Below are 25,414 nucleotides of genomic sequence, written 5' to 3' on the forward strand. Positions count from 1 at the left end.
AGCTTTAGTGAGCCCATCCTTCCTCGCCCTACCAGCTTTAGTGAGCCCATCCTTCCACGCCCTACCCGCTTTAGTGAGCCCATCCTTCCACGCCCTACCCGCTTTAGTGAGCCCATCCTTCCACGCCCCACAGCTTTAGTGAGCCCATCCTTCCACGCCCTACAGCTTTAGTGAGCCCATCCTTCCACACCCTACAGTTTTAGTGAGCCCACCCTTCCACCCCCTACAGCTTTAGTGAGCCCATCCTTCCACGCCCTACAGCTTTAGTGAGCCCATCCTTCCACACCCTACAGTTTTAGTGAGCCCTTCCTTCCACCCCCACCAGCTTTAGTGAGCCCATCCTTCCACGCCCTACCAGCTTTAGTGAGCCCATCCTTCCTCGCCCTACCAGCTTTAGTGGGCCCATCCTTCCACACCCTACCAGCTTTAGTGTGTCCATCCTTCCACACCCTATCAGCTTTAGTGGGCCCATCCTTCCATACCCTAGCAGCTTTAGTGAGCCCATCCTTACACGCTCTACAGCTTTAGTGAGCCCATCCTTCCATGCCCTACCAGCTTTAGTGAGCCCATCCTTCCACGCCCTACCAGCTTTAGTGAGCCCATCCTTCCACACCCACAGCTTTAGTGAGCCCATCCTTCCACGCCCTACCAGCTTTAGTGAGCCCATCCTTCCACGCCCTACCAGCTTTAGTGGGCCCATCCTTCCACGCCCTACCAGCTTTAGTGAGCCCATCCTTCCACACCCTACCAGCTTTAGTGGGCCCATCCTTCCACGCCCTACCAGCTTTACTGAGCCCATCCTTCCAGGCACCTACAGCTTTAGTGAGCCCATCCTTCCACACCCTACAACTTTAGTGAGCCCATCCTTCCACGCCCTATCAGCTTTAGTGAGCCCACCCTTCCACGCCCTATCAGCTTTAGTGAGCCCATCCTTCCAGACCCTCCAGCTTTAGTGAGCCCATCCTTCCACGCCCCACACCTTTAGTGAGCCCATCCTCCTATGCCCTACCAGCTTTAGTGAGCCCACCCTTCCACATCCCCACAGCTTTAGTTAGCCCATCCTTCCTCGCCCTACCAGCTTTAGTGAGCCCATCCTTCCAGGCACCTACAGCTTTAGTGAGCCCATCCATCCACGCCCTACCAGCTTTAGTGAGCCCATCCTTCCACGCCCTACCAGCTTTAGTGAGCCCATCCTTCCAGGCACCTACAGCTTTAGTGAGCCCACCCTTCCACTCCCCCACAGCTTTAGTAAGCTTATAAATTCACTTCCCCATGCCTGCATGTCTCTCTTCCACTCGCAAGGCATCCAAAAATGGTTATTGCCCAAAAAACCAATGACAGTGCTGGAATAGCAAATGATCCGGTTTTCAAATATTTTACCATATTTCTACCCTGCTCCTCTTTTAAGGGAGGCGGACATAAGGGGAGCTACCATGGTTTGGACACCGGCAGAAAACTTCTGCAGAAATCCGAGAGTGCACCTTGATATGAATGAAAAGCCCAGGACTAGGAAATAATGCTCCTGGTAACATACACTCATCAGGTTGACTCGCCTGCCATTCATTGTATTGCTGACATTTTATAATTCCAAAGAAGCCCCTTACTTAGAATACAACCCTGACCCATGTATCCATTGGACGGCAATGACATTTCAACCCGCGGGGTGTTCAGAAAAGTCAAGGTGATCATTAACGCACTTAAGAAGTCACCTGGTCAACCAGACTGTCCCCCCCCCCCCCCTCCCTAGAACAGACCCCAAAGGCTCCAATTCATTATAAGTTGGGTAGAGGGTATTCCTGGGTAGTGTCCTGCTTCGCCCAATCATACCCGGCCAGGTGTTCCCGCTTAAGGATTGCCCAGGTGCGTGAACAGCAGAGACGATTTCACCAGCTGGTAAATGTGGCAATAAATCACAGCGCGCTCATGCTTCAGGCCGCGCCTGGCTTTTGCGTCCAGGCGCTTTCCAGCCCCCTTTCATGGCATCGGTGTAATCATAAGGATTTTGTGGCCCCCCGAAAAATAAATGGTGGTGCCCCCGTACAGAACAGCATTGAACTGTATTACCCATCACCTTCCAGCTTAAGCCCACAGGGTGCCAAACATTACTAAACTATGTTAATCTTTAACAGGGTCACACAAATCAGTTGACATATGTCTTGCCTCGGCCCCAAACATCCTTAAGATGGCACTGCACAGACAGAGTCAGCCAAAGAGGCAGAGATGGTTAGATAAAAAAAAAATAGAATAGACAGAGTCAGAGAGAGAGAGGTTCACTCTCACAGGGTCCCTTGCAGGGCGGGGAGCCTGAGCGAGGACCCATGTGGCCATGTCTTAAAACCTCTCTGCGTGGCACGAGGGCGGCACAGATGCCCGCCTCTGCCAGCCCGCGGCCTCTGCGGGGCCCTCGAGCTCTTCCCGCCTTCAGCGCCGCTGAGAGGATGACGCGCACTGATAGTAAATACTGGCCCGAATCTCATTCCCTATTCCTGCCACCAATACCTATAAACCAGACCCGTGAACACTGGCCTCAAACAACATTTCCAACCACAAGGTCAGTGCCCCCCACACTCAGCCTCCTTGTAATGGCGCCAAGCAGAGACTCCTGACAGCTGCGCATAAACCTTACCTCAACCTCAAGCCGGGGGAAGAAGGCGCTGGCGGCTGGCACTGGAAGTGAGGCGGGTTGTGATGTCGCAGGACTATTTAATGCCCATCCAGTCCCTCCCTTTTCCTCCAGGCAAAAGCTGCACCTAGTTACTGGAATTCGAATTCCGAACACGTATGAACCAACACTTTCGAAGAAATGCCACGAAACTGGATTTTCCCTCCTTGTATGGGGACGCCCAGCACCAGATCTTAATCTGATGTCAGGTTTAGATGATTCAGGGACAAATCTTTGATTTCACTAATGTCCGTCACTAAGATTTGTTTTCTTCAGCTTTCTAGGCGCACTCAGGTCGTTACAGAAACTACAAACTTCAATTATATCTTTCCTCTTAATGGTCTCACATTGTTTTGGGAATGTGTGGGCAGTTTGTCGACCTATCCGTCATCCCCCGAGGATGGAATTTTTCGTCCACGCCTTAAAAGACAAAGAGCAACACCTGGGTGTGCTGTGGGACGTTTGCTTGTTTTTCTGGTACATACTAGTTCTGTTTGCTTATCAAAGAAATGCATTGATCTCTTCTCTTCTTTTCTGGGAGTAACAACCCCTCTCTGATGGACAGATTAATTCCTTCCGTGGAGCCCCCCCCCCACCACCCCCGTGGGAGATAGGGTGACCAACTGGCATTGGTGGAAATTCAGGACGGTGAGTGTAAAAATTCAGGACAAAGGGTCAAAATTCAGGACACAAATTCAGGACAGGAGGTCAAAATTCAGGACAAAACTTCAGGTCAATTGGATAAGTTTTACAGACACACCAGAGGCCGCGCAAATGTATATAAGTAAGCCCAGCCATATCTAGACCTATTCAGCCATTTGCAAACCTATCCATCATGTATCTTCCATCTTTCATTTCACTCATCCACCCCTTCATTCATCCTTTCACTCATCCATCCATTTTCCATCCATCTGCCTTTTCACCCTATCCATCTGTACACTCATCCATCCACTCTTCTAACCATCCATCCATTCACTCATCCATCCAGCCATTTACCCTTTCACCCAAACAGCCATCCTTTCACTTACTCATCCATTCACCCAGTCACTCATCCTTCCACCCATCCACCCTTTCAGTCATCCATCATCCTCCCTTTCTCTCTCCATCGACTCTTTCACTTAGCAATCCTTCCTTCCATCCATCCACCCACCCATCCATCCATCTACTCATCCGCTCATGAATCCATCATTGACCCTATCACTCATCCATCCTTTCTCTCATCCATTTATCCTTTCACTCCTTCACTCATCTATTCATCATTGTGTCCATCTACCTTCCCTTTCACTCACTCATCCATCCTTACATCCACCCTTTCACTCATCTATTCGCCCTTGCACCTATCAATTCATCAGTCCATCCATCATTTCACTCATGCATCCACCCACTAACTCATCATCCATCTTTTCACTCATCCATCCTTTCACTCATCCATCCACCCTTTTACCCATCCAGCTACCCTTCCACCCATACATACAGCTATTTCCCTTTTCTCTCTTACATCCTTCCACTCACTCATCAATCCATCCATCCTCTCCCATTATCCATCTATTCAATCTTTCTTCATCCATTCACCCTTTCACTAATTCATCCAGCCACCCCTTCACTTACTCACTCACCCACCGTTTCATATTAATTTTGAGCTGAGCCTTTTTGAGAAGAGGCCCATCAAAGACTTCATGCAGGAGCCATTCCGGGACTGGGACAGAAGCCACCAAGGGCAGAGACAGGATCCACCACAGGGGGGGACAGGAGCCATCACAGGCGGGCGGGGGGGGGGAGGGGGCAGGAGCCACCACAGGCGGGGGGGGGAGGGGGCAGGAGCCACCACAGGCGGGGGGGGAGGGGCAGGAGCCACCACAGGTGGGGGCAGGGCAGGATCCGTCACAGGGGGGGGGGACAGAAGCCATCACAGGCGGGGGGGGGCAGGAGCCACCACATGGGGGGAACAGTATCCACCAGGGTGGGCACAGGGGTGGGTATGCAGTATTCTAGTATCATCTTGGTCTCTTCCAGGGTGGGGGAGGGCTCCTTACCCCCTCCTGGACAAGACAACGAGAAGACAGGCTCTGTTTCCAAAATGTTAGTTTTGCTCCCCTCCCCCCACACTGATGTACAGTACTGAAAGGAGATACTCCAAGAGAACCGATTTAACTGATTGTCCTCCATACTTTGTTAATCAGTGTGGGTGGGATTGTGCCATTTCTTTATTTTATTACAACATAGACTGCATGTTTGTAAACAAACCTCCATTCTTCAATTTAGTGACAGTAATTAAGCTCTGTGAAAAGAACCACGTGCTGCCTCGGTGTAATCAGGGCCGGTTCTAGGATGTTTGGGGCCCGGGACAGAAAGGGAATGTGTCACACCAATTGCAGATACAAGAAGCATTCAGTGCTGTTTGCATCTGAACAGATGCCCCTGCTCCTGAAGCCGCAGCCCCTCCCTCTCAGTCCCCTTCAAGCACCTCTTAACAGCTCGTCAAGGGCTGGAGGTGTGAGGGTTGCCATCCCGCTGTGCCTCTTCAATGCTGCTGGGTATCTGAGCTTTCATACAGCATCAGAGTTACACCCGACCTTAACAGCATTGGAGTCAAGCAGGGAGGTGGAGGCCAGCTGTGCCAGTTGTGTGAACAGTTAAAATTACGGACAAATGGCGTCCGTTAAAGAATCCTTCACGGACAACAGACAGAGGGCCGAAATTTCGGACTGTCCGTGAAATTTACGGACGGTTGGTCACCCTAAGTGGGAGAGCGCCTTGGGAGGGTATTTGTTTCCAGACTGCCGGTGTCCTGAAGTCCTAAATAAGAAAAACAACTTCTTACGTTAAATGCGGTTAGCATGACTTCTGGGCCTGTAGGGCTGATTTTATAATGGGACAAAAAAAGACTACAACTCCCAGAATGCAATAAAACAAAGCTTGGACTGGAGCAGTTAATCTTACATGGACCTCACAACATTGGCAGGGTGTCAGTCTGATGCCCTTCTCTGCCTACGATTTATAAAACTGTTGATTCCTGAAGTTACAACTTAACAAGCATTGCCAGCCCTTCCAAGCCCTGCTACGTCTACCCCGCCCCCCCCCACACCGCAGCACAGGGGAGCATGTCACCCTCTCTCCTGCCAGGCCTCATCCCCCCCCTGCCCTCTGCCGTCCTCAGCATCCCATCCCCCACCACAACCCCCACACCCCATCCCACACCACCACCCCCACACCCCATCCCACACCACCACCTCCACACCCCATTCCACTACCCCCCACACACCCCATCCCACACCACCACCTCCACACCCCATTCCACTACCCCCCACACCCCCCATCCCACAACACCACACCCCATTCCACCACCATCACCACCCCGTCTACACCCCATCCTGCACCACCATCCCTTAACACAGGACTTGAATAAATAAATAAATAAATAAATAATCCACATTTGTAAAGCGCACAATCACCCGTAAGGGTCTCTAGGCGCTGGGGGCCGTCGGGAAGATTAAGCGAGCTATTGCCCAGAGTCACATGGTGCTGGGCTAACCTGCCGCCGGAGCCGGGGATCGAACCCTGATCCCCAGATTTCAGCGTCAGTCGCCCTGGCCGCGGCGCCACACCTCTCCCGATGAATGGCGTGTGACACACGGTGCACAAAGGTGACTATGTTATAGGTAACACAGGAACCCGGGTTTCATGAGGGACCTTGGGTAAGTTTATACATGAAGAGCAGTGGTCCAAAGACCATAGATATCACAATCAATGTACAAATACATCAAATGATAAATATATTTAATTGTATATACAAAACATTAAGTGGTGAGAAACGTGCTCGGTGCTCTAAAACAAGTGATACACACGTGTGACAACATGATCAAGAGTGTGTTAAGCAAGAACAACACCGCCCAGTTTATTCTAATGTACAACCAAACTGGGTCCGTAGAAGGACTCGACGACCTTCAAATCCTTCAGACAGGTCACATGATGTGCAGCACGAGCAGTACAATTACAAAACATCACATGTATTTCCACTCATCCACCTGAAGAGGGCAGTGTTCACCTGCTTGAATTCCAAATTGCTTAAACTGGAAGGCAGGTGTAAGCAATATGGTGATGTGAGGAAGGTCAGCCATCTTAGCAGAACATTGCTGTTTTATCTCACTAATAGTGTTAGTGGTTGAACAACATCTTAGGCGCAATGGCTAATTCAGGGCACTTAAGCTACATTTCCCTAAAAGATGTGTCACTCTGAAAGAATGTTTTGTATACTTAACCTATCCCAAAACGGCTACAGAACTGGACTGGCTTTACGTCCGTGAAGTAGCACAACACGCAATGCGGCCCCCAGGGGAAGTAAAGGTCGCAGACCAGTCTTCCCCTGGGGAATTCGCGCATAGACCAGAAGGACAAGGTGTGGGGTGGGAGTAGAGGGGCAAGGGGAAGGGGCGGGATCTGGGAGAGCTCAAAAGGTGTTAGGAGAGGAGAAATCAATCAATCAATCAAGAGTATTTGTAAAGCGTGCTACTCACCCGCTAGGGTCTCAAGGCGCTTGGGGGGGGGGGGGGGCTGCTACTGCTCGAAAAGCCAGACCATGAGTTGCTTCCTGAAGGAGAGATAGTCCTGGGTGAGTCGTAGGTGGGTGGGGAGGGTGTTCCAGGTCTTGGCCGCCAGGTAGGTGAAGAATTTTCCTCCGGTGGTGGTTCTGCGGATCCGTGGGACGGTGACGAGGGCGAGGCTGGCGGAGCGGAGCTGGTGGGTTGGCGTGTAGAACGTGAGGCGGTTGTTGAGGTATTCGAGGCCCAAGTCGTGGAGAGCCTTGTGTGCGTGGGTGAGGAGTCTGAACGTGATCCTCTTGCTGACGGGGAGCCAGTGCCGGTCCCTCAGGTGGGCGGAGATGTGGCTGTGTCGGGGGATGTCCAAGACGAGTCGTGCTGAGGCGTTCTGGATGCGCTGGAGTCTTTTCTGTAGTTTGGCGGTGGTCCCAGCGTAGAGGGCGTTCCCGTAGTCCAGACGGCTGGTGACGAGGGCCTGGGTGACCGTTTTCCTGGTTCCAGTGGGGATCCAGCAGAAGATCTTATGGAGCATGCGGAGTGTGTTGAAGCAGGAGGAGGTAACGGCGTTAACTTGCCTGGCCATCGTGAGGGAGGAGTCGAGGATAAAGCCCAGGTTGAGTGCATGGTGTGTGGGCTTGGGTGGGGGGCCCAGAGCAGGGGGCCACCAGGAGTCGTCCCAGGCGGAGATGGATGGGCCGAGGATGAGGACTTCCGTCTTGTCCGAGTTCAGTTTCAGGCGGCTGAGCTTCTTCCATTCTGCGATGTCTTTCATTCCGTCCTGGAAGCTGGCTCTGGCGGAGGTGGGGTCGTTGGTGAGGGAGAGGATCAGTTGGGTATCGTCTGCGTAGGAGATGATGTTGAGGTTGTGCTTGCGTGCGATGGCTGCGAGGGGGCTCATGTAGACGTTGAAGAGGGTGAGGCTGAGCGAGGAGCCTTGAGGTACGCCGCAGATGATCTTGGTGGCTTCTGCAAGGAAGGGCGGGATACGGACTCTTTGGGTTCTGTCGGAGAGGAAGGAGGTGATCCATTCCAGGGCCTTTCCTTGGATCCCGGTGTGGCGGAGGCGGGTTGTCAGGGTGCAGTGGCAGACCGTGTCGAACGCAGCCGAAAGGTCGAGCAGGATGAGGGCGGCGGTTTCTCCGTTGTCCAGCAGGTTCCGGATGTCTTCGGTGGCCGCGATGAGGGCGTTCTCGGTGCTGTGGTTAGCTCGGAATCCGGACTGCGATGGGTCGAGGGAGCCGTTCGTCTCCAGGAAGGCTGTCAGCTGTTTGTTGACGGTTTTCTCGATGACTTTTGCAGGGAAGGGGAGGAGCGAGATGGGGCAGAAGTTCTTGAGGTCTGAGGGGTCTGCGGTGGGTTTCTTCAGGAGGGCGCTGATCTCTGCGTGCTTCCAGCTCTCCGGGAAGGTGGCGGATATGAAGGAGTTGTTGATGATGTCCCGAAGTTTAGGTGCGATGATGGAGTCGGCTTTGTTGAAGATGTGGTTTGGGCAGGGATCGGCTGGGGAGCCCGAGTGGATGGTGTTCATCGTGTGGGTGGTATCTTCCGTGCTGACCTGAGTCCAGGCGCACAGGGTGGTGGTGGGGGGTGTAGGTTCGGTGGTGGGGTACGAGTTCTGAGCGCCGAAGCTGTCGTGTATGTCGACGATCTTAGGGTGAAAAAAGGTGGCCAGAGAGTTGCAGAGGTCTTGAGAAGGCATGATGTTATTGTTGCTAGCGTTGGGGTTGGAGAGCTCTTTCACGACGTTGAAGAGTTCCTTGCTGTTGTGGGTGTTGTTGTCCAGTCGTTCTCTGAAGGATGACCTTTTGGTGGTGCGGATCAGCTGGTGATGTTTGCGGGTGCCGTTCTTGAGGGCTGTCATGTTGTCCGTTGACTGGTTGTGGCGCCAGGCTTTCTCGAGGTCACGGCAGGATTTCTTGGAGTCTTTGAGATTGTTGGTGAACCACGCGGCTTTATTACTGTTGAGGTTGCTGGGAGGGTTTTTCAGTGGAGCAAGGGTGTCGGCGTAGTCGGTGATCCACTGCATGAGGTTGCGGTCTCCTTCGTTGGGGTCAGTGGTGTTGGTGGGAGGGTTTAGGCTCAAGGAGGTGGTGAGTCGGTCGGTGGTGATCGTGCTCCAGCATCTTCGGGGGGTTTGTTGAGGGCGGTGGTGGGTCGTTGTTTTCCTGAAGTTGAAGTGTACGCAGCTGTGGTCAGTCCAGTGGAGCTCGGTGGTGTGGCTGAAGGAGATGTGGTTGCTGGAGGAGAAGATGGGGTCGAGCGTGTGGCCGGCGTAATGGGTGGGGGTGTTGACCAGTTGCTTGAATCCGAGGTTGGCGAGGTTGTCTAGTAGGGCGGTGGTGTTGTTGTCCTGGTCGTTCTCCAGGTGGAAGTTGAGGTCTCCTAGGAGGATGTAGTCGGGGGAGGCGAGGGCGAGCTGGCTGATGAAGTCTGTGATGGCCTCGCTGAAGTGTGAGCGTGGTCCCGGGGGTCTGTAGATGAGGGTTCCTCTGAGGGTGGTCTTGGGGTCGGTGTGAATCTGGAAGTGCAGGTGCTCTCCGGTGGCGAGGGTGTCGTCAGTGTTGGTTGTGCTGCGGATAGTGTTTCTGTGGGCGATGGCGATGCCTCCTCCGGTCTGGTTGACGCGGTCCCTCCGGATGATCTTGTAGCCGTCCGGGACGGCAATGGCGATGTCGGGGGCTGAGGAGGCGTTCATCCAGGTTTCGGTGAAGAAGGCGACGTCTGGTTGCCGTTTTGTCCAGGAGGTCCCATAGTTCGACGGCGTGCCTGTGGATGGAGCGGTTGTTGAGCAGGATGCACTTGAGGTGGTTGTGGTTGGCGGCTGTTTTGGCTGGCGCGGTGCAGGACCGAGTGCAGGTGAAGTAGCAGGCGTGGCAGGTGAAGGCTCCGTGGGTGCGTTTCGGGGTGGCTTGGTAGAAGGCTGGATGTCGGCCGGTGTTGAGTGTGTGGAGGGTGGCGGCGTCGTAGCTCAGTCAGGTTGGCTGGCTCTGGTGGGGTCCAGGGGTTCTGACGCTGGGCGCGGTCCAGGCGTGGTTGTGGTTGGCGGCTGTTTTGGCTGGCGCGGTGCAGGACCGAGTGCAGGTGAAGTAGCAGGCGTGGTAGGTGTAGGCTCCGTGGGTGCGTTTCGGGGTGGCTTGGTAGCAGGCTGGATGTCGGCCGGTGTTGAGTGCGTGGAGGCGTCGTAGCTCAGTCGGGTTGGCTGGCTCTGGCGGGGTCCAGGGGTTCTGATGCTGGGCGCGGTCCAGGCGTGGACGGTGGCTCGCCCGCTGCGCGGGGCGTACGCGCGGTCCCTGCCATTTATGGCGAAGTGGGAGGGAGGAGCAGCTGGGAGACGGGAGCGGGGCGGCGAATGGGGAGCGGGAGTCAGGATAAGGGGGCGGGCCGCAGGAGAGCAGCGGCGGGGAGCAGAGGGGGGTTGGAAAGAGCGGGAAAGCGGAGCGGGGGAGAGCGAGGGCAAGCCTGGAGAGTGAGGGCAAGCCTGGGCAAGCCTGGAGAGCAGGGGCCCTAAGGAGAGGCGGCAGCAACAGGGCCAAGCAGGCAGCGGCAGCAGAATCCGGGCACACGGGGGCCGTGCGGTAGTGGAGTGACCGGGTCAAGGGTCACAGCTCACTGCTGCGCGGTCCCCGCCATTTATGGCCAAGTGGGAGGGAGGAGCAGCTGGGAGGCGGGAGTGGGGCGGCGAATGGGGAGCGGGAGTCAGGAGAAGGGGGCGGGGCCGCAGTAGAGCAGCGGCGGTGAGTATAGGGGGGGTTGGAAAGAGCGGGAAAGCGGAGCGGGGGAGAGCGAGGGCAAGCCTGGGCAAGCCTGGGCAAGCCTGGAGAGCGAGGGCAAGCCTGGAGAGCAGGGGCCCTAAGGAGAGGCGGCAGCTTGAGGGCCATGCAGGCAGCGGCAGCAGAATCCGGGCACACGGGGGCCGTGCGGTAGTGGAGTGACCGGGTCAAGAAACAGCCTCTTCTGAACACCTAAGCACCACCGGGGGGACATAAGAAAACTTGTCCACCCACCCACCCTACAGGTCTTAAGCGATGGGCTTGGGGTGGTTTTCGGGTCTGAGCGTGCCAGTTTAGGGTAGGTTGCAGGGCAGAGACGGTGCAGTACTTTGGAGGGGTGGTGAGTCACATACAGGCGATCCACCCCTCGAGGGGGAGAGGGGAACACGGGTGACTGATAGCGGGGCATGGGAGGCAATGAAGGAAATTCAACAGAGGATGCTCGGAAGGCAAGTGAAGGTGAGAATGGGGAGAGGAAGGAGGTCACCGAGTGAATGGGGAAGAGTCAAACAGGTGAGATGGTTTTGAGAAGGAGGAATGGAGAATTAGTCGGTATGGGGTGGGGAAAGTAGATTTATTACATTTATGTACTATGTAATAAAGTCTAAAGGAGTGCAACCTTGTCCTAATAAAATGGCCTTTTACGCTTCAAGTAACAGCGTGGAGTGTGGTTCTTGCGCGAGACATGTTCTGTTGCCTGACATTTAGTGCCACGTTTTTTGGCTCTAAAAACATTTAATATCTCTTGACATCCTTCCTTAACACACTTGAAGGTCAAAATTGTCATCTTTCCGCATACAGTGAGGAGACAGATAGATACAATAAATAGAGATCCATAAGCATCTAATCAAATAATTTCCCAAAAACCATGAAGTGTCCTATATACATGTCAAGCATAATATTATATATATATATCTACATATAGCACAAAATCCTGCAGTGCGCCAGCAATTTTTAGCGTAGCAATCACAGGTACGAACCACTCAGGGACTCCAGTAGTATTTCTCAGTGCTTCATTTTATTTAAAGTGGTACAAAAGGGGGTGGTGATGGACGGAGCATCTGAACCAATCAAACACTCACACCCAGTCAACAGATCTGGGTTTAATCCATCACCGTTCTTTAGCCCACTCTGCCACCCCAGTTCAGACATGGCCAAATGCAAATCAGTCTGACTCTGTGCCTCATTGGAACAGTCCAGCCCGAACTGCCAAGCCATGCCTTCGCTGGACCGGAAACAAGCTTCTGAGGACCGGTTTCTGGCATTTCAGCCGTCTTCAGCCAGGCTTGCTTGAATCCAGTGGCAAAGTGAGCAAGGGACTCACGTCTGAGCATACCCTGCCAACATATGGCAAACAAAGTGGTACAAAAGGGGGTGGTGATGGATGGAGCATCTGAACCAATCAAACACTCACACCCAGTCAACAGATCTGGGTTTAATCCATCACCGTTCTTTAGCCCACTCTGCCACCCCAGTTCAGACATGGCCATATGCAAATCATTTTTGTCACGACCCACGGCGGTGGGGGAACAGTGAACACTGCTTCGAGACATGCTTCTTAGGGAAAAGACTACAGTTCCCATGATTCCTGCAAGGTGAGCGACGCATCAGATCGATGACGTCACATCGCGGAAGCTTCAAGATGGAGCGGAGACATCAACGCCTCGCCGTTTATTCTGGTTCCGGAGTGAAGATACGGTAGGATTCTTAACCCCTGCGAGTATCCAGTGTATCCTTTCGTGTTGACATTTTGGTGCGCTTCCTTGAGACTCCTCGTGAGTCCCACTAAGAGATCCTTGCCGCCTTTGCGGAACGTTCTCCTGGTGGGTGTCGGAGCCTTTCCCTTGGCTCCCTATTGTCGGACCTGCTGTTCCTGGTCTGAGACACTTGGTGCTAACTGTGTGGGACTCCTGAAGTGGAGCGCTTTGTTTGTGGGGTATTTCATCGTTGACCCCACTTGTTTTGACTGTGTTCGATTATACCACGGGTAGTGGCAGCAACTCTGTTTATTCTATTGTTTACTCCATCGGAAGTGAGTGCTCCGGCCGGGGAAGTACCCAGGTCATGTTACAGGGCACTAACTAATGTACTGAAGAAGCATTCAATACTCTTTGTATAATTGTATGCTGGTCTATGCTGGTCCAGCGTCTCTACAACAGGATACTTACGTTACCAACGATAACAGCTTGGGCTTCTGGTGAAGTCAACCTAGAAGTCTGTTCTTTATGTTGTTTTGATAGAACAGAGACCTAGTATTTGTTTTTGACCTTTTCTCACAACAGGGGTAAAATGAGCTTCGCCTGGCTGGCTGTTTACCATTCTGCCCCCTGTTGAAGCCCTGTATATTGCACAACTGGTACGTGTATGTCACCCTAGAGTATTCATAGAGTTCCTACATTGTATTAATCGATAACATATAGTGTCTTGCATTCCAGGATTGTGCTGTTTTGTTCTACTCTCTGATGGCCAGGCAAAGCCTTCTCTTTCTATCCTCCAGGTAATAAGTGCTTAGATAAATGCATGTATCCTCTAGTGGAATTACAAGGTGCTATGTGTACAAGGTCTATGCAGTAAGGGCTTTGCTCATAAAGTCTTGTTCTCATTACAGCTTCTTCGCCCTCCCGCTCCTGTCCTGCAGTTCCTGTTATCCCTCGCTTGACCGCCTCTGCGTGTCTGTTAGTATTCAGACCCAGGGGTTGTCGAGAGGTGGAACCCTTTTTGGCATCGTACCATCCTGAGGACACCTGGGACCTGACAATTTTTCATTTTTTCATTTTCAATCTTTATTTCGATCTATTTGGATCATAAAAGAAATACAGACAGTATAACATCTATTTAAAATGATACCAAATAAGACAAAAATTAAAGAGCATTACAATAAGCCTGTTAAAATCAATTACAGTATGTTACATTTAAAAATCATCAGTACATTTCGTACATTTAGTCTTAAGTTCATTCTGTGAATCGGGCCCAAAGTGTTTTGCCATTGTGCAACATTCCGTCCATCAATTGTTGTTTTTGCTTTTGTCACCCCTAGTGGGATGGGTATGCTCAGACGTGAGTCCCATGCTCTCCATGCCACTGGAATCAAGCTATCCTGGCAGATGACGGCTGATAGCCAGGAACCGGTCCTAGGATGCTTGATTCCAGTCCAGGAAAGCCATGGCTTGGCAGTTCGGTCTGGACTGTTCCCATGAGGCACAGGGTCAAGACTGATTTGCATATGGCCATGTCTGAACTGGGGTGGTGTGGTGAGCAAAATAATGATGGATTAAACCCAGATCTGTGACTGGGGGTGAATGTTTTGCCATTGTGCAACCTTCCGTCCATCAATTGTTGTTTTTGCTTTTGTAACCCCTAGTGGGATGGGTATGTTCAGACGTGAGTCCCATGCTCTCCATGCCACTGGAATTAAGCTATCCTGGCTGATGACGGCTGATAGCCAGAAACCGGTCCTAGGATGCTTGATTCCGGTCCAGGAAAGACATGGCTTGGCAGTTCGGGCTGGACTGTTTCCATGAGGCACAGGGTCAAGACTGATTTGCATATTGCCATGTCTGAACTGGGGTGGTGTGGTGAGCAAAATAACGATGGATTAAACCCAGATCTGTGACTGGGGGTGAATGTGTTGCCATTGTGCACCATTCCGTCCATCAATTGTTGTTTTTGCTTTTGTCACCCCTAGTGGGATGGGTATGCTCAGACGTGAGTCCCATGCTCTCCATGCCACTGGAATCAAGCTATCCTGGCTGATGACGGCTGATAGCCAGAAACCGGTCCTAGGATGCTTGATTTCGGTCCAGGAAAGACATGGCTTGGGAGTTCGGGCTGGACTGTTCCCATGAGGCACAGGGTCAAGACTGATTTGCATATGGCCATGTCTGAACTGGGGTGGTGTGGTGAGCAAAATAACGATGGATTAAACCCAGATCTGTGACTGGGGGTGAATGTTTTGCCATTGTGCAACATTCTGTCCATCAATTGTTGTTTTTGCTTTCATTTTATTTAAAGGCATCCAGTCAGTCCTGGCCAGTGCCCCAGCATGACGCGTTTCGATAGACCCAGTCTGTCTTGATCACATGACACGCCACAAGTCTCGTGATACTTAAATGTGAAACTAAAGATAATACAGGCCAATAAAATGCATTTGAGTTAAATCACTTCTGATGTCACATGATCATAGACATAGAAAAAAGATACTTATCACATATATAAGTTTTTCAAATGAGACAGATATGCTTCACATAAACACAGTATAAATGCATAAATAAATAAATATTGAAGATAAAATCAATAAATATTATTTCTCACATACAATATAAAAAAGCATGTAAGGACATCAAATAAATTAAGAAGGAAAAATAACCATTTCTACTAATGTATAAAAAACATTTGATAAGTCCTCATATATAAATATGTGCAAATGAAGCAAATATTCTGTAAACATATGACATTAGTGCAAAAAATGTATCTTTGCGATCCAATACTTAGATCAAGACTCGTGCAAATATGGCAACAAAATGTGTTGAAGTGCTATAGTGAAAGTGCAAAATGTGCAAATATAAACATCTATGGGCCGGATGTAGGTCGGTCGGTAACGGCCGAAAATCGGTATTTTCGGCCGGTACCGACCGGTATTAACAAAATGGTATGTAGGGCCACATATTTTACAGATTCGGTAAATTTACCGATCGGTAAATTTACCGAATCTGTAAAATACTGAATCGGTATTTTTACCTATTCGATAATTTTGATATGTAGGTGGGACTCTTCTGAGTACCACAACCCTTACCGAATCTGTATTTTACCATCAAATATATTTGATGGTAAAATACCGAATCCGGTGTGCATGCACATGTGTGCATGCACACCTGTGCCATATGACAGGCAGACCTGCCCTTAGGGCAGGTATGCCTGCCACATGGCACCCGAGCCTCTTTTGGGGGTGCCAGAGGGTGTCAAAGTGACACCCCCTGCACCCTTGTGGAAATCTGTATTTACCGATTCGGTAAATACCGAATCGGTAATGCCCATTCATTCCTATGGGCTGCAAAGCCCATAGGAATGAATGGCCATTACCGGTCGGTATTTACCGAATCGGTAAATACAGATTTTTACCGATTCGGTAAAAGGAACATCTGGATGTTCCTACATGTCCCCCATTCTTATTTACCGATTTTTAATTACCGAATCGGTAAAATTCGGTAATTATAAATCGGTAAATAAGTCCTACCTACATCTGGCCCTTTGTATGTTAAAATTAGAAATAGCAGCAGTAATGAATATCATCCCGGAGCCCCGGGAATATGTCCATAAATAAAGGACAGATAAAATATAGCAGCAGTTACCCAAAAAGTATTATACACAGACAAATATAGTGAAAGATTGATAGCATGATGGGCCAGTGCCCAATAACTATACTAATCGTCACAAACAGAAAATCAACTGTGTGCTAGATGTAAAACAGGGGAACCTAAAACTGAAAAGGAACCCACTAAGGGGTAGTGACTATGCATTGCTAGGTAAACAAATAGATGGACTCAGCAGTTAGACAAATAAAGTACCAATGCAAGAAAAAAATATATATATATACATGTATATATATATATATATATATATATATATGTGGGTTCATAACATATAGGGAAGACAACGGACTAATTTAAAGAAAATTGTGTAGATCCTCCCCCATGTTGAGCCCGTTCGGCATCTTAGCATTGAGCTCCAGGAAGAATCTACTTTCCAATTGTCTGAGCTGACGCTCACGGTTACCTCCTCTGATGTTTTTGGGAACCGCCCCTATCACAAAGTAGTCCAGATCTTTTAAGTTATTGTTGTGAGCTAACTTGAGGTGCCTGGCTACCGTATAATTGAGGTCTGAATTGACTACTGCCCCCAAATGTTGGAGTATGCGGTTATAGACTTGCAATTTGGTACTACCAATATATCTTAGGTTGCAAGTACAGCGCAATACATAAACCGCATAGTCAGTGCGACAAGTAAAAAATCCATCTATTTTAGTTGGTGTGTCGCAAAAGGGAGTCCAATATTCAGTAGTACTAGTTCCAAATTTGCAAGCCCTACAGGAGTTGCATTTCACAAACCCATTTTTATGTCTCAGCCAGGAACCAGATGTCTTTACTTTTGGGCTAGTTCTTACTAAATCATCCCGCATGGCCCTAGACTTTCTGAATGTTAATACAGGTGCACTGGGAAGTAGCAATGAAAGTGTTAGATCAGTTTTTAAAATGGGTCACTTTTTCTGCATTATTTGTCTTATTTGTTTGTGCTGTTTAGAATAAGTCGTAACCAGCCTTACTGATTGAATTTGGGTCGTATTCGAGGTACCAACTTCAAGGGAGGTCTCAGTGTCAAGAATAATGTTGTTAGGATTTCTTTCCTGAGTGAGGCATTTGCTTTATCACGCGCTTTAATAAGATCTTTTTTGATATAGCCTCTGCTAAGAAATCTATCCAATGCCTCCTCCTGACAGACTCTTAAATCAGAACTATAGCTGCAGATCCGGCGAATCCGCAGAAATTCTCCATAAGGGATACTGCGGATTAAATGTCTGGGATGGGAACTGGTTGCATAAAGAACCGAGTTCCCAGCCGTCTCCTTACGATGTAATTTGGTATGCAATGTTCCTTTATCAACATAGACTCAGACATCCAAAAATTCAACCTGTATCTCACTTATAGTGGCCATGAATTTTAAATTCAGATCATTGTTATTGATGATATCAACAAAGACTAGGGCAGATGCCGAAGAACCCTTCCATATCTGACAAACATCATCAATATAGCGCCACCAATGGCAAACATGTCCCTCAAACCAACTCCTGTGCTCGCCCATTAGGACGTGCTTCTCCCACCAACCTACATGTAAACATGCATAGCTGGGGGAAAAGCACGCCCCCATGGCCACACCCCGAAGCTGCTGGTACACTTTGTTGTTGAATAAAAAATAATTGTTAGTGAGGCAGATCTGAATCATAACTAACATCATTTTGTTGTGTTCTATTTGTCTAATCTCACGTTGCCCCAAATAATGTGCCACAGCATTCATTCCATCATCATGATTTATGCTGGTATATATTGACGTAATGTCCATAACAACAAGCAAATAGTCACTTTTCCATTCAACACTTTTCAATTTGTTAAGAAAGTCCCCAGTATCTTTTAAAAATGATGGGAGATTGTTCATGTGTTCCTGTAAAAAGAAATCAACAAATTTGGATACAGGTTCCAACAAACTATTTTGGGCAGAAATTATGGGTCTGCCCGGAATGGGAACACTTTGTTTATGGACCTTGGGAATAAAGTACAGAGTGGAAGTGATGAGATGATCTTTTTTCAAAAACAAAAATTCATTCTTACTTGTAAGGCCTTGTCTTTTCCAATTGAACAATTCCTTATGAACCATGTCCTTAATTTTATTTAGATCGGAAAATGAAGCCTCCTTATAACATACAGGATCATTTAGGTGGACCATAGCCTCCGTCATGTATAGATCCCTTGGCCAAATGACAATGTTTCCACCTTTATCTGCTTTATTTATAATCAGATTTTTGTCCTTTTTAAATTTTTGTATAAGATTATAATATTGCTGCTCTCTGTGCTTCATCTTGTAGTTTTTGTTTCTGATCAATTTGTGTAGTTTTTTCAGATCTTCCGTCACCATATCACTAAAAATGTCGGTGGCATCTTTAGGCATAATAGACACAAATGTTGATGTAGGGCAAAATGGAATTCTGTTAGGATTTTCAAATGGAACCCCAGTGTCTTTTAGGATTTCCTGAGTTGAATGTTCCTCTGTCTCTGTGTTTATTGCTAAACCATGTAAAGTTTTTAACATATCCGAATCAGAAGCCTGCAAATTGATGCCAGTTTTCCCAGGTGGGTCACTCACCACAGATGTTGATTTCTTCAATTGGAAATTTTTTATAAACTTCAGTTTTCTTATGAACTTATAAACGTCAATGCGGGACTGTGAATAATTAAAATTGCTCTCCGGGCAGAAGGTCAAACCCAGTGATAGTAACTGAGTCTCCACTGTGGTCAAAGTAATAGAAGAAAGATTGATCACAGTATTGTCATGGCTTGTATTGGACTTTGCCACTTCTTGTAATTCCTGGCACCTCTGCCTGTTGCGTTCCCTCTGAGCCCTCCTCCTCTGTTTCCTCGACTCAGTTCTCCTGACCCTTATTGTTGTTGAGGGTGTTTCGGTCGTAGGGTGAGTCACCGAGCCTCCCGCGTAAAATTCAATTCTTCTGCAGGGGTCCGTGTTGGAGTTACAATGTTCGTTGAAGAGGTACTAGCCTCATTAGAAGTATCAGAGTCATAATTGCTTGACAGTGAACTGGCATCTGAGCTTACAGAGGCAGAGCCCACAGCTTGATTGATTTGTGGTAAGGTTAATACATTGCTTGTTAAACCATGTCTCTTATTTTTTTTTTTTTTTTTTTTTAAAGACCTTTATTGCTCAAGACAGTTTGTTTCGTTCATACACAGCATATAGCCTACAACCCACAGGGGCCGGCAGCAGGAGTCTGTGATCAAAGGAAGTATGGGCGAGATGACACAGCCATGTAGCCGACAACCCTGGGGTCCGGCGGCGTATTGGGAATAGAGCATGTAGACATATCGTAATACTCAGCGTAATAGATAAGTAGGCCAATAGATTTTCCTTTTTCTTTATACATTAGTGCAGGTATATCAATGTATCTCCGGCATCTGCATCAAATGAGCGACAATCTCTATCCACAAGGAGTATCAGTCAACAGTTGTGATCGGTGAGTATTGTGTGGACAGGCAACAGTGGGTGTGAACATCTTGCACTGGAGATGCCGCTATGTCATGAACAGGTGTGCAATGGTATAGCTCACTAATGCAGGGGAGCAGGTTCGTGTAGGCGGTTGCGCTAGGTTATGGCTGTCGCGGTCAAGACCGTGAGGCCTGATGGCCTAATGTGTGTGGAATTCTCTACTGGCAAGCACGTGAGTGTGTATGCCAGAGGTAAAGGGCGGCACTCGGGTTCGGCCCTCTGAGGTCGGGAGCCGAGGCTTGTATTCCAAATGTGCAGGAGGTTGTAACATGTTGTCGTAGCAGGTGTGTATTGTGGCAGTAGTCACGTGACATCCCTTGGTATCATCACGGCATATAGAATGTCTTTGTCTATAGCAGTAAAAGGCCCGGTCGGGGAACGTGACCGGTGATTGAACTAAGACATGAGCCAATACAAAAAAAAAATGGAACAATAAAGGGTGGGAGGTACGAGAGCGTTAACGCCTGTTAGCGTGGTATGGGGGTCTCTGCAGTCTCAGCAAGGAGGTCGGTGGTCTCGGGGCGGGGCGCAGCGGGGCCACTCCTGCGGGCACGAGGGGAGTCCAAACAGGGGTCCCCACAGTATGTGTGGTCAGGACAGTGGGCATGTGTTGAGGGGGGGTGTGGGCAGGACCCAATGTGCAGGGGGCGTTGTAGGGTGCAGATGGGAAGTCCGGTTGTCATTAGCGGCGGGGCACGTGATATGGGCAATCAGGAGCGAGAATATGGGTGTGAACAAGGCGCGGTTCAAGCGCATGCAGAGTCGATGAAAGACAGGAGCCTTAGCGTTGGCATGAGCGTGCCGCCGGGCAGAGAGGGGGGGGTGTTGTGGTGTTTTCCCAATGTCTCTCGTCAGCGCGGTAACAGTGGGTCGGTGTATCTCAAGCTATCTCTAGCGCCTGGCAGGCTTGTTGAAAGGTTTTAAGGAGGTCATCCCAGAGCTGTGCGATGGGGAACTTCCGGAGACCCGCAGTTTCCTCCCGGAGGAGCACCGCACTCTCCGCTCTTGCCCAGTTGATGAAGGACGTGTGCCAGTGTCTGATGTGCGGGGGGTTGCTAGCTTTCCAATGTTTGGTAAGTAAGCGTTTGGCTGTGATAAGACCCATATCCCAAAATCGTGTTGGTACTTTGTTCAGTTTCGTGCGCTTGTAGAGCCCTAGGAAACAGGCTTCCCATGTACGTGGCACGCGCTCGTCAGTGCATTGTGTGAGTAATGTTGTGACATCGTCCCAGTACGTTTGAATGTTGGGGCAGTGCCAGAGCATATGTAAGAGGTCCGCCCCCACCAAAGAGCAGCGTTGGCAGACTGCGTCTGTAGTGGAGAAATATCTGTTAATTTTGTCAGGTGTGAGATAGGCTCGATGCAGGAAGTAAAATTGGATGAGTTTAAAACGGGGGTTACGTGGGATGTTAATCGGCCCCATCAATATCATCGCCCACTCCTTGTCAGTCCAGTCCCTTCCTCTGTCCGCCGCCCACTTCTCCCTTAGCGGCAAGGTGGAAGGCTGCGTGTGGGTCAGCAGGGCTTGCGCTAGCCAGTGTATTACATGTTAGCCATTGCCCATGACATGCAGATACTGCATAAATTGATGCATCGGTAGCTCCTCCGACACATCGCCCCAAGAGGCGGTCAGTGTGTGTATTATGGACGCATGCAGAAGGAATTGCCCTGCTGGTAGGTCCATGTTCGCAGCGAGGTCCGCGAAAGAAAGCAGCGCGCCGTCAGCGTAGAGGTCGCCCAATGTCTCCACTCCCGCCCGTGTCCAGCTGGTCAGCTGGGCTTCTGTTTTTTTTTTTTTTGAAAATTTCTTTATTAGCAGGAGAAATGCAGTTATAGTAAGCAGTGCATAGCATTGCGGTACATGAGTCACATATTTGCATCATATGTTCGCACTGACAGGATATACACATTTTTCATTTTCCATTATGATACTACAACACCCAAACGAAACTCCCCCCACCCTCTCCCTCCCCCCTTCAGGCACTTCCTATTCATATTTATAGCATCCCGTGGTGACGGACATTCTTACATGTATATACAGCGCGTGTTGTAGTATCCCTGCTATATGCGTGCTAGTGGTATGTGGGGTAGACACTGTCATGTTAGCGCCGTTCGTGTCTGTGCACCTGTAGGCTCGTGCGAAGGGTCCCACCTATTGGCGAGCGCCACATAAGTGTCAGTCTATGAGGCGGAGCCCAAGTCCACAGTGTGTTCTGATTCTGAATCGTTCCCCGACTCAAAGGACCCCAGCAAAGCATTCCAGTCTAGGGAAATGGGGTGTTTCCTAAGCCCTCTGCGTTCTTCGCGCTGCAACGTCATGCTTTCAGCCTTTCCCCACCTCACTAGCTCCGCCCTCCACATCTCAGGGTCTGGTGGCTTGGGGGACTTCCACCGCATGGTGATCGCACGCTTCGCTAAAATCATGGCTAAGTCTGTGAACCGTGTGCCTACGCTCTTCCTCCGCTCCACAGGGCCCAGTCCCAGGAGGGCATATTCCAATGTGTTGTATGGTTTGGAAGGGACTAGTCTGGCCAGGTCAGACTGTACCGTGGTCCAGTAGTACCCCAGCTTAGGGCAAGCCCACAGCATGTGAGCCAGTCGGGCATCCTCCCCCCCACATCTTGGGCATGTATCAGGAGTGTCTGGGAACATAGTGTGCAGGCGGTGAGGCGTCAGATATGCTCGGTGGAGGAGCATGAGCTGTATGAATTTAAACTTCTGGTTCCTCGATACCTTTTTGGGGTATTTCAAAATCCTGTCCCACTCCTTATCTCTGAGCGTTCTCCCAATGTCGTGTTCCCACTTATCTCGTAATGATTGCAGCGAGATGGCCCTGCCCTCTCTTATACCATGCGTTATCCACCTGGTCAGGTGGCTGCCAGCCCCCATTAGATATTGCATCGCGAGTAGTGGGTTCGTGGGTGGCTCCGTCCCGTCAGGGGCCCATGCCTGTGCTATGTAACATTTCACATGTGCGTGCAGCAAGAACGACCTCCCAGGTGAGTGGTGTGTAATGCAAAAGTCTTCAAATGTCATCATCTTTCCATCATTAAAGAAGTCCCCCACCTGTGTCACTCCCAATTCGCGCCAATCTGTAAGCATGTGGTTTGATAGTGTTCGCAGCCCGGCTGGCAACCCTAGTAGTGGTATCGTAGGGGCGTAAGTGGACGTGGGAGACACGTATTTTACAGCCCGCCTCCAGTGTTCAATCGCTATGCGGAGAAGGGGGGGCGTGGACCTCGGGATCCCCGCCTTCGGTAGCAATAGGGCGTGAACCCTCCCTTTGTTCCATTCTGAGTCAGACATATCAATTTCGTGCAGATTGCGTCCTGCCAGCCAGTAGGCGAGCCATTGCAGTTGACATGCGAAGTTATATGCCCGGAGGTCCGGGACCCCCATACCACCCGCAGACGTGGGAAGCTGCAACTTCTTTAGGCTGATACGTCGCCTCCCAGTGCCCCAGACCAATTCAGTCACCAGAGTGTCCAGTGCTTTGAATACCGCGGCTGGGATTTTCAGCGGCAGCCCGGTAAAGTAGTACAACAGGCGTGGCAGGACCACCATCTTGGTAATAGTCACCCTGCCCGCCACTGCTAACGGGAGCGTGATCCAAAATCGCACCTGTGCCCTCAGCTTCGTAATTGCCCTTTCTACGTTGCCCTCTAGCAGGTCCCTCGGATCTCTATACACTTGTATCCCTAGGTAACGGAAGGTGTGCTCCGCCACCTGGAATGAGTAAGGTGCAAAGGGAAGATGAGTTTCCATCCTGGCTGCAGAGAAGAAAAACCCATATGACTTGGGTTCACTAATCGTAAGGCCCGACATAGTGCTGAAGGTGTTAAATATTTCAGGCACAGGGTTTAAGTCCCCTCCCAGGTCTCCGAAATAGAGTATAATGTCGTCCGCGTACGCTGATACCACATGCGTCTTCTCACCCCTCCTTATGCCTCTGTGTGGCGCGGACTCTCGGAGTTTGCACAGCAGGGGCTCTAGCGCTAGTATAAACAATAGCGGGGATAACGGGCAGCCCTGCCTGGTACCCTTAGCCACTGCCAATTGTGCTGATATGCACCTGTTAGTTCGGACCCGTGCAGTTGGATATTTGTAAAGTAGTTTCACCCAACTAATGTACTCTACCGGCAACCCAAAATATTCGAGTACCGCAAACATGTAGTCCCACTTGATGGAGTCGAAGGCCTGCTTCAAGTCTAGTGATACGCAGCCCTCAGTCCCCGCCTCTCCCGGTCTACCTAGCATGATTTGGCTGAGGCGCCGCAGGTTCATAGCGGTGCTCCTGCCCGGGACAAAGCCACACTGGTCTGGGTGTATAAGTGATGGAATGTATTGAGCCAGTCTGGTCGCTAGCAGCTTACTCAGTATTTTATAGTCCGTGTTTAGTAACGATAACGGCCTGTAGTTTGCTATACACAGGCTGTCCCTGTCTGGTTTCAGCAGTGATACTATTAGGGCTTGCAGTGTGGACTGTGGGAGACCCCGAGCCTTAAGCGCCTCTCTATATACCTCTAGTAGACGTGGTGCCAGTAGGTCTATGAAGGCTCCATAGAATTCCACTGGAAGGCCATCCGTGCCCGGGGCCTTGTTCCGTGGGAGGGCGCGAATGGCCTGTCGAATTTCTGCTATCGTGACAGGCCTTGCCAACTCTTTCCTCTGTCTCTCCTCTAGCTTCGGTAATTCCAACCCCCTCATGAAGTCCCCGAGGGCCCCATCCGCCATAGGGTCGTGTGGGCCGTATAACGTCCCATAGTAGTCTTGAAACGCCGCGTTCACACTCAGCTGCGTAGTTGCCATGGTCCCCCCCCGGCCAAGTACCTCCATTATTGGCAAGTGTATCGGGTCGTTTTTTACCAGTCGGGCTAATAAAGGTCCTGCCTTATCTGCCTGTGCATGTTGTCTACTCGTGTACTCACGGTAGTCAAGGATACGCAGTTCCTCTAACAGCTCAGCATATTGGATGTGTGCTTCCTGTAGGGGCGTGAAAGGCACATTCGTGCCGGCAGCTTCACTCTCCAGTAGTGCTAGACGTCCCTCCACATCTCGGAGTTTGTCCATCACAATGTGCCTCATGCCCACCCGTGTGCTCATCGCTTCACCCCGTATCGTGACCTTAAAAGCATCCCACTCCACCTGGCGGGCGCTCGCTGACCCACCGTTTATGTCAAAGTAAGTTACAATGGCCATCTCCAGTGATGCGCGGAAAGTCGTGTCCTCTAATAGGTCTGGGTTAAGGCGCCAGGTTGGTATGGGAGTTGGGATCCTACCCCACTGAAAAGCGACTTCCACCGGGTTGTGGTCTGAGAAAGTTTTCCCCATGTGTTCCGCCGTTAAAACCGACCCTAAGAGTGGCGTGGTGCAGAACACATGATCTATTCTGGTGTGCAACTTGTGTGGTGGCGAATAGAATGTATATTCCCTGTCTAATACGTGTTTGCCTCGCCATGCATCCGTTAATTGCCAACCCTCTGCCCACTGCGCCAGCGCCTCAGCCTGTTTCCTACTTTCCGTGGCCTGTAATGGTGGGTGCGATCTATCCATTGATACATCTAGCACAGCATTAAAATCCCCTCCCAGCAACCAGGGGAAATCAGCCCAATCAGCCA

The sequence above is a fragment of the Lissotriton helveticus genome, chromosome 12 (assembly GCF_964261635.1).
Source record: "Lissotriton helveticus chromosome 12, aLisHel1.1, whole genome shotgun sequence".
Taxonomy (NCBI): Eukaryota; Metazoa; Chordata; class Amphibia; order Caudata; family Salamandridae; genus Lissotriton; species Lissotriton helveticus.